At 46.0% G+C, this 11,085-nt stretch overlaps 1 long non-coding RNA gene across 6 annotated transcripts in view; it reads left to right on the top strand.

Annotated features, from left to right (window-relative positions):
* LOC125635229 (uncharacterized) overlaps nucleotides 1–9,717 on the top strand; it is a 63,232-nt gene extending 53,515 nt beyond the window's left edge. For 4 of the 6 annotated variants that reach the window (XR_012668049.1, XR_012668045.1, XR_012668048.1 and 1 more), the window contains exon 4: nucleotides 4,433–9,717. This is a non-coding gene — a long non-coding RNA (uncharacterized LOC125635229). Of the gene's footprint in view, nucleotides 1–2,570; nucleotides 2,710–4,404 lie in introns of all 6 variants that reach the window. The other 2 variants (XR_012668050.1, XR_012668047.1) reach the window with 2 other exon arrangements.
* The last annotated feature ends 1,368 nt before the right edge of the window (nucleotides 9,718–11,085 follow it).

Consider the following 11,085-nt stretch of genomic DNA (forward strand, 5'->3'; position numbering starts at 1 on the left):
GTCATTGGCTTATGATAAATATTTGAAATAGCCTATGCTTGTGTCAGTTTCATAAACCAGGGCTGGGGAAACATACAGCCCATGGGCCGGATCTGACCTGCTGCTTCATTTCATCCAGCCCATGGCAAGTTCTCCCACCATGGGCCAGTGGCTTCTATGCCCCCGGGCAAGGCTGGAGCCATGAGCACCAGCTCACCCTGCTGTGGGTGGGGAGGGGGAAAGGGAGAAAAAAGGAGAAACTAGGGTTGCCAGACCATTAAAAGTCTAGTCAGCTCCATGCAGCTCCCAGATGTCCCTGTGGCCCCTAGAAGCAGGGGCAATTAGAGGAGCTCTGCATGCTGCCCCTGCCCCCCAGCCCTGGCTCTGTAGCTCCCATTGGCCAGAAACCATTCAGAGCCACCTGGCCCCTCCGCCTAAGGGAAGGACATGGCAGGTACTTCTGGGAGCTGTGTGCAGCCAGGGAGCCTGCCTCAGCCCTGCTGACCAGGAGCCACCAGAGGTAAGTACCATGTGGCCAGAGACTGCACCCTGAACTCTGGCCCAGGTCAGAACTCCCTCCCATACCCCGCCCCCCAACCGAGGGTTGAGCCCCCCCATACCTCAAACCCCTCATCCCCACCCCAGAGCCTGCACCCCCAGCCAGATCCCTCAATCCATTCTACATCCCTGCCCCAACCCAGAGCCCCTGTGATATGATCCCCAGGGTGTAGCCTGGGACTGCTGTGCCCTCTTAACTCTCCAGCCTGGGCTGCCTCTCAGTGCTTTGCTAATGATAAGCAGCAAACCCCTCCAGGTGCTGTGATCACTCAGCACCACAGCATATGGAGCCCTACACCCAGCTAGATCTTATGAATGCTCCTAAAGCCACTCATGAATCAGAGTGAGGCACTAGCCAAATCCCCCCAGCTCCCAGCCTTGTACCTTAGGACTATACACTCTTGTACTTCTGAAGATGGAGTACAAATTTATTAATTTGTTCACCACTCTAATGGAGAGCAGATGTACACCAGCCTTTCTAACCTGAGCAGATTTACTACACATTTCAGGCAAACTCACTGGTAAAGATAAAATTTCTTTTTTAGTCAAACTTTTGTGTTTAAGTGACAGGTTAAAAGTCGTATTTTGGTAACTATTCTAAGCATGCAGTCCAAACTCAATCCTATTAGGCTGGGCAACATCTAGGTTAAGCAGTTTCTCATCCCACTGGATATTGCGGTCCTTAATTTGTCCCTTAAACCTGGGCCAATCTTCTTCTGGGTGTCTTTGTTGCTTGCAGCATAGGTGGGGGCAGGAAAAAGGTCAAGCATGTGGCCACACTTCTGTTTTATACCCGTAGATCACGTCTGGTGGGCATTGCTGAGTCCCCAGGCAAGGCTGAGCAATTCCCCTGGTGTGGCCTTATGCAGGCGAGTCACTGAATTGCAGCTCCCTTGCTGGACAATGGCTGGTGATGCTGTTCAGCACCCCACCCAGATGTTGGTTACCTTTATTGTCCCTGGAGAGCTAGTATCTGTATGTCTCCCAAACCTACAACACATTTTAGTGACAACCATACAACATTCTCATAACTTCATATGCATTAAGGATATACACCTTTAGATACAACAATCACTTCCAGCAGATCATAACCTTTCCCCTGATACCTCACATGGCCAGCTTTATATGCAATATCAGTTATAGATATTAATGAGGAATATGGGGTTACAGGGTACTCCCCAAGGTATAGAATGTCACAGCCCTCTCCACCCCCATTTCTGGCCTCACCCCAGATTTTTAATGTGGGCCAATGGCCCCGACAGAAAAAGGTTCCCCACCCATCATAAACCACAAGGAAAGGGATTATGCAGGGTCTGTTAGTGTTGTTAGAAGCAACTAGCATCCCACTTTGCCCATTTTACAGTCAATATTTTTTCCCCAGGCACTAAAACCTTCATCTGCATGGTTTGTTCAGGGGTTTAGATCACAAGACAGGCACAAAAGTCCCATTCATGTCTCTAGCACAGCTCAAGAACCCCAGCCGGGGTTAAATCCCTTAAGGATTTCTGGCACATGGCTGTTGTGGTGGTTGGCAAGAGGTGAACAACTACCCACGCATGGTGATGAGTGAGCTATAAATACCTAAAGAGAGACCATTCAAACAAAAACCCTATTGGCACTATATTGTTGGGGTACCATTAAAAGCAACTCGATATCAAGGCCCTAAAATTGACACCCCACAAAAATGCATCTACAGGAAAATTTATAATGAAGTTTCTGGGTAATGATTCATAATGAAACTGGACTTTGAATGAAAAGCCCTGATGTTTAAAGATAAATGTTGACATTAAAGAAAGTTAGCATGATATCCAAACTCCTCTGCTCAAGTAGATAAAGGATAACATGTACTGACAAAAATGAAGATGGCTAAATGGTAAAATTAAAAGCTTTGTCAGCTATATTTTAAAGATTTGTAATTAGTGAATCAGTATAGAAAAAACATGAGCCAATGCCTTGTTTGTGTAAGTGTAGTTTTACCAATTTTTTTCCTTCATAAAGTAACTGATGGCTCAAATTTATGTTATTGCTGACAGACTGACAGTAACACAATGTGCCGTAAGTTCTGAGGTAAAGAACACAACCACACCAAAAAGTCCTTTCTGGGAAGACCCAGGGCAAGGGGGTATAAAATAAGACAAACTGGAAAACCAACAGGAAAAATGCAGAATTCAGGTAATTGAAGCATGCACATGCATAATCAAATTAGAATGGGAAGGGACCTTGAGAGGTCATCTAGTCCAGTCCCCTGCACTCAAGGCAGGACTATGCATTATCTAGGCCAGGGTCAGCAACCTGCAGCACACGTGTCAAAGGCAGCACGTGAGCAGATTTTTAGTGGCACTCCGCTGCCAGCCAGGGTCCCGGCCTCCAGTTCCGCTCAGCCCACTGCCTGCCTGGATGAATGGAACCCCAGGCTGGCAGTGGGCTGAGCAGGGCTGGTGACTGGGACCCCCGCTGTCAGACAGACCCCCAGACTGGCAGGAGCCTGAGCAGTGCAGCCCAGGGTCCTGGCTGCTGGCCCTGCTCAGCCCACGGCCGGCCTGGATGGACCCTGCCCAGCAGGGGCCGCCAGGCTGAGCCACTTAGCCCGCCCACCCACTGCTGTGCTGGGGTTCTGTCTGCCACCCCGGGATTCCATTTGCTGGCCCCTGCCAGCCGGAGTCCTGGCTGCCAGCCCCGCTCAGCCCACGCCAGTCTGGGGTTTTGTCCGCTGACCCCTGTAAAAGTAAAATGTATTACTAGCATGTGAAACCTTAAATTGCAGTAAATAAATTAAGACTTTGCACAGCACTTCTCAAAGGTGGCCAACCTGATCTAGGTCATCTCTGACAAGTGTTTGTCCAACCTGCTCTTAAAAATCCCCGATGAAGAAGATTCCACAACCTCCCTAGGCCATTTATTCTAGTGCTTAACCACCTTGACAGTTAGGAAGTTTTTTCCGAATGTCCAAACTAAACCGCCCTTGCTGCAATTTAAGCCCTTTGCTTCTTGTCCGAAGAGGATAGATTTGATTTAAATCATGAGTCAGGAAAACTTGATTTAATCATGGTTTTCTACATAAGTGTATTTTTGTTGGTTATAACCTTAATACATATTCTTCACAACTCCAATGTAGGTTTCATTTTTAGAAGATGAACGTTATACATTTTTAAAGTTATTTATTTTGAGAACTTTTCGGATTAGTTTTATAGCTATACCAGAAAATGAATGATTGTTTGGTTATTTCATTTACCAAAGGTAGTTGAAGCAGATCTTTATGAAGTCATTGGGAGATTTAATGATCCTTCATATTTGGAGGATTTTCTTGCCATGCTGTATTAGGAGACCACCACACAGACATTTAAGTTTTAGTTAACTAAAAACCACTGTTAAGTATTCTGGATTTCTCTTCAACAAACATTTTAACAAAAATGTATGTCTCTCGCTTCTCACATTTATCTCCAGATGTCTCCTTGTCTAGATCTATTCTGCCCCCAACAATCTATTCATTGAACTTTTTGAAACTTTGCACTTTTAGAGAGGTAACGGATTGACTCAAAAGGCAGAGTGCCAAATCCTCAGCTGAGACAGGTTTAGGCTTGTTGCAGCTGAGCAGAGCAGGGGTAGGAACAGAAAAGTGATGTGTAGGCCACCTTTTTTGCCTTACCCTATGGAATAGCATTTGAGTTTAGCTCCTCCTTCCATACTTGTGCCAGTTGGCAGCACGGATGGGTGTAAGGGACATAAACATGAGATCTGGTACTTGTAGTCTTCCACCCCCAGTCCCACTACATACTGAACCCTTTTCTGCCTGACCCTTACCCCATCTGTAAAGCTCCCTGTGCCCCCATTTTCACCAGTAGTAGCATGTTGCACTGACCATATCAGAACTGCTTTCTGCCCTTCTCTTCACAAGTGACAATGGATCCTGCTCTGAGAGCAGCCACCTGGCCCACCAACCACATCCAGATTGGAACACACTGTCCTCTACAGCTTCTCCTGGAATGGCAGGAACAGTCATCTGTACCCAGAAATTTCATTGAACTGGAGCAGCTGGGGGAGCAGATTCCAGCTAAGGACCAGAATGAACTGAGCACTGATTTTGTAAGCAAGTAGTTTAAATGGGGTGAAACTTGGGGGTTTGCAAGACAAATCAGACTCCTGAAAGGGGTACAGTAGTCTGGAAAGGTTGAGAGCCACTGACCTGGCAAGAGGGTGTCTTCCCCACCACTCAACTATAAAGATGAGGGGTCTGACCCTCAAATGATGAGGGTCAGTTAATTGCATAGACTATTACTATACTATTGAGGCCTTAACTTGCCTAGCATTGTTGAATCCACAGTATTGCTCACAGCACAATTTTGAGTGGGAGCCCTGGGTGGCCACTCAAAATTGTGGCAAAGCAATAATGGAACCTTATTACCACAAATATGGTAGAATTAGTTTTCCCACAATTTTTCATGTTTTTTCTACAAGGCAGAGAGTTATCCCACAAGTACAGCCTTATGTACTATAAGAGTGCATCAAGTGAGGTCTTGTATGCAAGCCTATGATACACCGGTTATTAATATTTAGAACTGTGAGGAATTATGGGTAATCATGGATATGCTTTTGTCATAAATATAAAGGGAAGGGTAAACACCTTTAAAATCCCTCCTGGCCAGAGGAAAAATCCTTTCACCTGTAAAGGGTTAAGAAGCTAAAATAACCTCGCTGGCACCTGACCAAAATGACCAATGAGGAGACAAGATATTTTCAAAAGCTGGGAGGAGGGAGAAAAACAAAGGGTCTGTGTCTGTCTGATACGATGCTTTTGCTGGGGACAGAACAGGAATGGAGTCTTAGAACTTTTAGTAAGTAATCTAGCTAGGTATGCGTTAGATTACGATTTCTTTAAATGGCTGAGAAAAGAATTGTGCTGAATAGAATGATTATTTCTGTCTGTGTGCCTTTTTGTAACTTAAGGTTTTGCCTAGAAGGATTCTCTATGTTTTGAATCTAATTACCCTGTCAGGTATTTACCATCCTGATTTTAGAGGTGATTCTTTTTACTTCTGTTAAAATCCTTCTTTTCAGAAACTGAGTGTTTTTTCATTGTTCTTAAGATCCAAGGGTTTGGGTCTGTGATCACGTATGCAAATTGGTGAGGATTTTTACCAAGCCTTCCCCAGGAAGCGGGTGCAAGGGTTGGGAGGATTTTGGGGGGGAAGACGTTTTCAAACAATGTTTTCCTAATAAAAATAAACCCAGATAAATGTTTGGTGGTGGCAGTGGAAGTTTCAAGGGCAAAGAGTAAAATAGTTTGGGAAAGTTGGGAAAGTTTTAACCTAAGCTGGTAAAAGTAAGCTTAGGAGCTTTTCATGCAGGTCCCCACATCTGTGCCCTAGAGTTCAGAGTGGGGAAGGAACCTTGACAGCTTTATACTATTCAGTGGCAGCCATCTTTCAGTTGCCAGTCTGAGCTTTATGTAAGCCCCACCTGTTCCCTCATAGGAGAGAGCTTGCTTCCAATTAGTGACCTCCTCATAGCCTAAATCTCCCCACTATTTGCTGCTTAATTGGACCTGCCTGGCCTAAGTCAATCCTCTGAGGTCCTGTGTGGGGAGTAAACCACATCACAAGGTCAAAAAGACATTGGAGTTATCCATGACTTAAGGGATCCAAGGGGCCTGGTCTCTCTCTCTCAAAAAAAAATCCACAGAAAATTGGGTCCTTCAGCCAAGGAGGTTTAAGTGTCTGGGAAGTGACTGCAGTTGAGAAACCTGCTTCAGGGAAGATTTTAAGTTGCTGAAGTTAGGTGTGTCTTAGAAGCAGATTTTTACTTTTGTTTGTTACCCTTTCTAGCTTTTCTCCTTATACTTGGAGTCACTTAAACCTTTGACATAGTCTTTAGTCCACTTAATTTACTATAAAGCAATTTAGTGCTGTGATTAAGTTGAGTTAGTTAATCACAATTAATAAACTATTGCTACCATCTCTTTAAAGGAGCAGCAAGCTTAATTTCTGTGAGTGTTCCAAGAGAAGGTGGGCCACTGTAGGGAAACGAATCTGGGGAACTGAGGAGTAGGGGGTTCTGTTTGTTGGTGGCAAGGCAAGGTTTGGATTGGCAGAGTCCTGAAGAGTTTCCTAACAGGAGAAACAGGTGCATCAGAGATCTGTCACACAACTTACCAGTGGCAAAACTCTCACTTGTTGAGAGGTAACATAGTAACTCAATTCTGGGAACCTTGGCATATTGTCACATTGGCAGCTGATTTGGGGGAAATTCAGAAGTAATAAATGGGTTGTGGAAGCTAGGGGGTGACCTGAATGCTTGTTTGCCGGCCATTAGCGTCCAGATTGGGAGCATAGCTTTTACAGTCCCCAGAGCTGCAGGGCAAGAGTTACATAACCCCTTACTGCTCTGAACCCCCAGAACATCAGACCGCCACCAATATTCCCTCTTGCTCTGGTGGTCCATTCCAAATTTTAATATCTAGGGCATTTGAAGTACCATGCATGGTCTCCTTGGATGAGTCAGACATTGCTACATCTTTGAGAGTTTGAACTGCAGGGCTGAAGCCGCAGCATTGTCATACCCCCTTCCAGAGTCCTTCAACTTTGCCTCCACCATCCAGGCCCCACTCTGGTCCATCCCAAAAATGGTCCCCAAGCAACACAGTTATAAGTCAATGATTTTATTGATATCTGACAAGCCAATATTATAGCTGAAGCAATGTCAAAAAGACAGACATGAATAGTCAGGCCTCTGTACCCATGCATTTCTTGGCCAGCAATGGCCTCAAGCCACAAAAAGGCCCCACTACTTTAAGTGTAAGAGGGCTAAGACCTTACACTGGGTTTACAGGGCAGTCATTTTGACTCACATGAAAGTGACCCAGGACTAAATACACATGGGAAAGGTGACCCAAACTCTTCTTAAAAGGTTGTCATTAGACCAAGGGTATGAAAAAAGGCCAGGGCTAAGAGTGAGGGAAAGGAGAGACCTACATTCTCTCAGTAGCCAGGGGTCATTTTGCCTAGCAGTTACCTGGGACCCAAGAGGAGCTAAATTGGGCGTTTAATGGGTTGGCAGTGTCCCTATCCCCTCCTTTGTGAAAGGCCACTCCACCTCACTACACCCCTGGGACACCACCCCTTACCAGGAATTCAAGGTTAGGTCCTTAGGTGGGACAGTGCAGTCCAACCATCTCAAGGAGCCCAGGCCCTTAGGCAGGGCCCAGCAAAACAAATATAGTCCAGTATTTAGCATCCTGACTCCAGCAGGCAAACTCAGGCTTCTGAGCTTAAGGGCTGCCAACCCAGGGTGTGGTTGGCAGCAGGGCATAGGGAGACCCAGGCTCACCCTATTCCACCAGGTCCCAGCACAGGGCTCTAACCATGACAGTGTTCCACCACTGGATCAGCAGGGAGCCAACCAAAACACACTGACCAGCATTCAGGCAGCCACTGAATTATAGTCAGCTGTCCCTGGGCTACTTCTTACTCTCTCCCCATAAGGTACTTGCAGCTCAGGGTCATCCTGCATCTCCTCAAGGTATACAGCAAGCAGCAGCTCTTCTCAGTCTCATCCTCAGGCAGGGCACAGTGCAGCTGTTGCTTCAGGCTCAAGAGCAATCTGAAGACATCTGCTCCTTTCCCTAGCTCAGGCTGAACCATATTAGAGGCTCCACCTTTTATACTTCCTGTCCCGCCTCTTAGGTTCCTGTAGGAAGGGTGAGCCCAGCCTGGCTCCGCCCACCAGGGATCAGAGAGTGGTCCCTCCCCCTCCAGCTCAGTGGGAGGCTACTCCAACTCAGTATGGGGGGGAACTGAAGCCTTGTTGCGTGGAGAGGTCAGTCACACAGGGCATTTAAAAGGTGTGAAACAGAAAGAGACCGGAACCCATATTTAAGCGTGGTCCTTGAGCTACAGATATGTAATGGATACCCAAATCATTTGTTTGGAGGTGAAGGACATTGATCACTATTTACAGGGAGGTCCTTCTACATGGCACTTCTAGGGGGCTTAAACCCACTGAAGCAAGTGTTTAGGACCCGAGCCCTCGTTACAGGAGAGCAGAGGCATGCGTACAGTGTGTCTCCATCCTTTCTCCGGGGCTGTTTCTTCCCTTCTCTTTTCCTGCCATTTCTTTGGTGCTTCTGTGGTCTTGTCTGTTGTTGGGTCACCCTCATAGTTATATAAGTATGGTAAAATTATAATCAAGTAGTAGTAAAATTAAAGATAGATATAAGAGTTATATAGGTATTGTAAAAGGTTATGAATATCACTTCCATGCTGTACTATTATGTTGAATTTCACTATGTAACAAATGCAAGGCCAAAGTGCTAATTATCTCAAGCCGGTACAAGGACTGAGTTAATAGGTTATGCAAGGAGATTATAAGAATGGCCAGTACAGGACAAAGTCTGTGCTGGAGAGTGATACGAACTTTGAGAAAACGGTGTTCTTTGAAGCAACACCCTGATGCTCTTCCTCCCCCACGGGGGCCCCTTATCATGCCTATGTAAATCTTTGTAACCAAAGAGGGAAAAACAATGGGATGAAACTTGTTAAACCCAAAGGAGTCATGAGACTGTGTTTTTAAGTAAAAGAATGAATAATGAGTGCATGGAATGGAATGTCTGAAGCAGGTAAATAATTGGTTAGTAAATGGTGCCAGCCTAATCCTAAGAATTACAACCTTGGTATCGATGGGCCGAAGAGTATGCAGAGTGGAGATAACCGGATGACCCCCAGAGGGCGAACCGGAATCCACCCAAAACGCATAAAGGAAGAACAAGAAGATAACACCTAGCTGTCATGGAGCAGTCATGGATGTACCATCTGCTGATTGAGCTGATTGATGGTCATCTCAATTGTAAATTCAGCACGATGAAGCAACTTCCATAGACTTGTATTGAACCAGAGACCTATAAAGATTGGACCCTGGGACTGTGTTCTTTGAGTCTGGTTCTGCAACCACACTCCAGGCGCATCGGATGCGCATCTGACAATGACTCGGCTCCACTCTCATGTCCAGGCCACCTGGTCGGTGACTTGGCACGAGCAACATCTAGGCTGGTAACTATAACAACCTTTATGTAGAACCTGTGTGTGAATGTCTGTGTGTGTGAATGGATCTATATAGAAATTGCATATAGTAATGTTTTGTTGTAGTTACAATAAACATGGCATTTCTTTTGCCTTATCCCTCTTATAAGATCCTATTGGTATTATTTTATTAGTGTAACATGTTTTGTCTTTAGAGTTGCTAGAAAGAGAGCAAGAGAGAAAGACAGAAGATTAGGTGTGGACTGAGTGGATATCATGATTACAAGGTCAATTTAGATTAATCTGACAAGCCTCTCCTTGCACCCAAACTCCTAATCTTCTGTACCCATCTGTGTGCCCTGGGGGAAAAGACTGGCTTGTGGGGGGGAAAGCTGCTGGGCTGGAGATCTGCTCTGGGGGTAGAGATCCCCCAACCCCATGCAATACCTGCACAGATGGGTTAATCTATAAACTGCGGGGGCCTGAGACCACTGCACTCTCCTATTGTTCCCCACCCACTCCTCTCTGCCAGGGGCAGTCTGTGCCACACTTCGGCCACCCCTCATGCTGGGACTCCCACCCATCCTGGGGAGCCCGTCCTCTGGCTTGGAGTCAGTCCCCCCCCCCCACATCATTGTGGTCTGATCCACTTCTCTGCCCTCCCACACCCAGGCCTCGGAGTCAGTTCTCTCCACATGGCAGGCTGAGACCCCCACTCCTCCCCGCCCTGTGCTCATTCTCCCAGTCCTCCAGCCCTCCCCTGGGACTGCACCCCTGTCCCCATGCTGGCCCCCGGCTATCCGTCATAGCTGCAGTGGGTCAGGACTCTGATCATGGTGTCAGCACCGTCACCGATCAGCCAGGGGAAACCAGGCTCTCTGCATATCCAGATGGGATGCAGGCCCCACCCCCATTCAGGTCCCTCAGCACCATCATGTTCTGGGGGGACACAGAAAGAGACATGAGGATATGGAGGTAGACATTACCATATCTGAGGTAGAAGCAAAACTCAAACAGCTTAATGGGACTAAATCGGGGGGCCCAGATAATCGTCATCCAAGAATATTAAAGGAATTGGCACATGAAATTGCAAGCCCATTAGCAAGAATTTTTAATGAATCTGTAAACTCAGGGGTTGTACTATATGATTGGAGAATTGCTAACATAGTTCCTATTTTTAAGAAAGAGAAAAAAAGTGATCCAGGTAATTACAGGCCTGTTAGTTTGACATCTATAGTATGCAAGGTCTTGGAAAAATTTTTGAAGGAGAAGGTAGTTAAGGACATTGAAGTCAATGGTAAATGGGACAAAACACAACATGGTTTTACAAAAGGTAGATCGTGCCAAACCAACCTGATCTCCTTCTTTGAGAAAGTAACAGATTTTTTAGACAAAGGAAACGCAGTGGATCTAATTTACCTAGATTTCAGTAAGGCGTTTGATACCGTGCCACATGGGGAATTATTAGTTAAATTGGATATGATGGGAATCAACAGGAAAAATGAAAGGTGGATAAGGAATTGGTTAAAGGGCAGAC

The sequence above is a fragment of the Caretta caretta genome, chromosome 4, assembly GCF_965140235.1.
Source record: "Caretta caretta isolate rCarCar2 chromosome 4, rCarCar1.hap1, whole genome shotgun sequence".
NCBI classification, from domain to species: Eukaryota; Metazoa; Chordata; order Testudines; family Cheloniidae; genus Caretta; species Caretta caretta.